Source organism: Eurosta solidaginis, chromosome 1 (genome assembly GCF_040869045.1).
Source record: "Eurosta solidaginis isolate ZX-2024a chromosome 1, ASM4086904v1, whole genome shotgun sequence".
NCBI classification, from domain to species: Eukaryota; Metazoa; Arthropoda; class Insecta; order Diptera; family Tephritidae; genus Eurosta; species Eurosta solidaginis.
The window spans coordinates 60,451,774-60,456,488 of NC_090319.1; positions in this window are offsets into that span (position 1 = coordinate 60,451,774).

Sequence of the window (4,715 nt, forward strand, 5' to 3'; positions counted from 1 at the left end):
CGAAACGCCAATATAAACGGCTAATTAAGATAAAAAAAAGCCAAGTACATGGAAAACAAAATCAACCATAGTGCTGGTGATAGTAAGGTCATGTGGAAAAACTTGAAAAATTCCATAAGCATGGCTAAAGAAAATAATGGTATTAAAAAAAATTAAAATAAACGACCAACTCTACACAGAGGAAAATGAAATAGCGCAGTCTTTGAATGACTATTTCATTGATAGTATATTGGAGATTAGCATGAATATTCCTACTTCTTTTAGTAATGAAGGTACTATAGATGAGCAAAATGGCCCTAATGTTTTTAAGTTTCAGAAAGTATCCACTTCAGAGATAGTTGATATAGTAAGTAAGTTTAAAAATAAAATTGGAGGGAAGAAACTTGTGTCGGAAGGAGTCGTTAAATACTCCATAACGTATACAGGTTTCTTCTATTCTCAACTTGTTAATGAGAGCTTAGATAAAGGTCTCGTTCCTAGTTTATGGAAATCTTCTATAGTTGTGCCATTAGAAAAAGTTGAAAATACCATCAAAGCTGAGGAGATAAGACCTATTAACACGTTACAATGTGATGAAAAAATTTTGGAAACAGTGGTAAAAAATCAGCTGGTAAAATATTTAGAAGATAATGTAATTATTATACCTCAACAATCTGGTTTTCGAAAGAAACATTCATGTGAAAGTGCTTTGAATTTGGTTGTAGCTAACTGGAAAGAAGACTTAAGCAGGAAAAAACACATATTAGCTGTGTTTTTGGATTTAAAGCGTGCATTCGAGACGATCGACCAAAACTTAATGCTGAAAAAGCTTTCTTGCATTGGCGTTTCGGGTATAGAACTAAAATGGTTTCAAAACTTCCTAATTAACAGATACCAAAGAACAGTGATTGGAACGTCCGTATCGGATAAAAGGGAGGTACCTGTTGGTCTACCTCAAGGGTCTGTGCTGGCACCCATACTGTTCAATATATATATTAATGATATAACTAGCTCCATTAAGCACTGTGAAATAAAATTGTTTGCTGATGATACATTGCTGATGATAAGTGGGAACAATATTACTGAAATATATGCTAAGCTGCAAGAAGATCTTAACAGCTTATATGGTTGGTTATGCGTAAACAGACTAAAAGTGAATGTCAATAAAACGAAATTTATGGTTATATCTAGACGCAATTTTCAAAACAGTGAGCTACAAAACTTAAATATAAATAACGAACTAATTGAAAAAGTCAGCACCTTAAAATACTTGGGAATAAAAATAGATGATAAGCTGAATTTCAACGAGCACGTGGATTATACGGTAGGAAAAATAGCGAAAAAGTTATATTTTACACAACGAACCTGCAAATATTTAAATAGAAGGTATAAAATCATCGTCTACAGATCTATAATCGAACCTCATTTTATTTATTGCCCAACTATATTTTTCATCTTGCGAGATAGTCAGATATACAAGCTACAAAAGCAACAGAACCGCGCTATGAGATTCATTCTCAAAAAACGGTATGACACACCTATCAGAGACATGCTATGCTCTCTTAATTGGCTTAGCATTAGACAGCAACTTTTTTATTATACCATAAAATTTATTAAAAACATAATAGAAGGAACTTTGCCTGCGTATTTGAGGACGAATATAAAATATGTAAAAGATATACACTCTGTAAATACTCGTAATAAAAATGATTTTAATCTGCCGGCTTATAAAACTGAAGCAGACAAATGTAATCTGTATTATAAAGGTCTTAAATCCTATAATGAACTACCGAATGATATTAAATCATGTCATTCCAATAAATTTAAACAAAAATTGTACAATTATTGCAGAACACTACCAATTTAGTGCTGGACAGGCGGACTTCCATAGCATCGATAGAAGTGCAGCGAAACTATACTCTATATTGCTATGTAGCGCCAAGACTTCCAAGCTCTTGTACGCATACAAAAAAGGTTGCCGAAGCACATACTGAAGCGCATCACTCGATTAACTCAGTGCAACGCCGTGCAGATGTTGCCTTCGCGCTTTACTAACATGCGTAAAATGCCTACATACTACACAAGCACAACGCTTTGTTCGCATGATCTGGAAGTCTCCCATCCATAGTACTCCAAGGTAGGACATAGATGTAACTATTCTAGATTGCATAGTCCAGAAGACAATTATAAACATGTAAAATAGATTTAAGTTAGGCTTAGAAAAGCCGTAATAAATAAATACATTACATTATAATGCATCCTACGGTCGACAAAGATAGACGGAGAGCCAATAGACACGCACATAAACACAAACTCAGCGCGTCACCAATTACCACCACCGCTAGAGAGGTTGAGGACGCCATTGGTCGTGCTAAACCATCCAAAGCAGTGGGCCCAGACGGCATAGCCATGCCGATGCTTAAAAACCTAGGGAAAGAGGGTTTCAAATATTTAGCGCATGTCTTCAACCTGTCTCTTTCCACCTTTGTCATACCTGAGAAATGGCCAAGGTGGTCCCGCTACTAAAGCCTGGGAAACCAGCTAACGTAGGTGAGTCATATCGTCCGATATCTCTCCTATCGCCAGTGGCAAAGACGCTTGAAGCCATTTTGCTCCCTTATTTCCAAGCACATTTGCAGCTAGCCCCTCATCAGCATGGCTTCAGAAAACTCCATAGCACCAACTCCGCGCTAAATGTCATTAGCACCCAGATAAATTGCGGTTTGAATCAATATCCCCACCATAGAACAGTACTCGTAGCGTTAGACCTATCAAAAGCTTTTGATACGGTCAACCATGGCTCGTTACTGCAAGACCTGGAAGGGTCCACCCTTCCCCCATGTCTTAAAAGGTGGACCGCAAATTATCTGGGTGGTCGGCAGGCATCGGTGCAATTCAGAAACGAAACATCAAAACAAAGGAGAATTAAACAAGGGGTGCCACAGGGTGGTGTCCTATCCCCGCTTTTGTTTAATTTCTACATATCTAAGCTACCTTCACCACCGGAAGGAGTCACAATCGTTTCCTACGCCGATGACTGCACAATAATGGCCACAGGCCCAGGCCCAAAGATCGATGAGCTATGCAATAAAATAAACGGCTATCTCCCTGATCTCTCCAGTTTTTTCGCCTCGCGAAACCTGGCATTGTCACCGACTAAATCTTCCGCGACCTTATTTACAACATGGACGCCCCAAATGTCGACCATATTGAACATCCACGTCGATGGCACTACGCTACCGACTGTCCTACACCCCAAAATCTTGGGTGTGACGTTTGATCAGGATCTACATTTTGGTGCGCACGCAACCGCAATTGTTCCAAGAATTCAGAGCCGTAATAAAATCCTCAAATCCCTTGCTGGCAGCACCTGGGGAAAAGATAAAGAAACGCTCTTGACCACATACAAAGCAATTAGCCAGCCGATTACGTGCTACGCGTCACCCATATGGTCGCCAAGCCTAAAAACCACCCACTGGAAGAAACTACAGGCCTGCCAAAATACTGCTCTCAGAATCGCCACGGGCTGTCTTCTTATGTCCCCAGAACACCATCTGCATAATGAGGCGAGAATACTCCCCATCAGGGAGAGAAATGAGATGCTGACCAAACAGTTTCTGTTGAATACCCAGAAACCTGGGCATCCCAACAGACATCTGATTGACGAACCAGCACCGCCTAGGGGCCTAAGGAGTCATCTCCGTAAGCATTTTGAGGAAATACGGCACCTGAGAACCCAGCCGTTTGAAGCGGAAAAACACAAGCAGGTCCTTGGTGAACTCCATAGACAGGCGTCGGACCTTTATGTCGGGAATTGCCCGGTGAATCCAGTACTTGAAGAAAAATATCCAGAACTCGCAGAAGAGGAACGCATACTCCCCAGGGAAACGCGTGTCACTCTTGCTCAACATCGTTCTGGATACTGTAACAGGTTAAACTCTTACCTATCCAGAATCAACCCCGACATACAAAATGTATGCCCTGCTTGCAATGTGTCCCCACATGACACCAACCATCTCTTTAATTGTAATGTGGAACCAACGCCTCTAACACCCCTTTCCTTATGGTCCACCCCTGTTGAAACGGCAAGTTTCCTTGGACTCCCGTTAGAGGATATTGATGACAATTTGTTATCGGTCGCGGCTATTAGGTGGGGCGAGCATTGCTACAACAACAACAACAACCAAAGGACTCGCGTTCGAGTTGTTGTTGTAGCGATAAGATGGCTCCCCGAAGGCGTTGGGGCCCCAGCGGGTTAGGGGGTCAGAATATATCCGCGGTAGGTATGCCTGTCCTAAGAGGCAACTAAAATACCAGATTCAAGGGACTGTGTAGCACAACCCTTCAGGTTGCCAGCGCAATATATAGCTTCTCCAAACCCAATTGTCAACCTCACCTATCCCCGGCGAATCCTGTTTCACTAACAGACGAGCCTCTGGCGACCCCAAGCCCCTCATGGAACTTGGTGGTGGGGAGGGAGGGCAGGGCCTGAAGGTTTAATGTGGCCACATAAATCGTTCCCGAGATGGTCGGGTTAGCACCTTAATGGTGCTGTGGTACCGGAGCGTACCGGATCTATATCCGGCAAAGGACCATCACATCTATAACACTCCCCAAAGCTTTATAGCTACATCAACAACAACAGCCAACGCCAGAAGAATAACACTCCCAAAAACCTTTGGAAGATGTCTCTCGGTACAAGGAGAAGCCCGTTTTCACCACATTACAAAGACAAT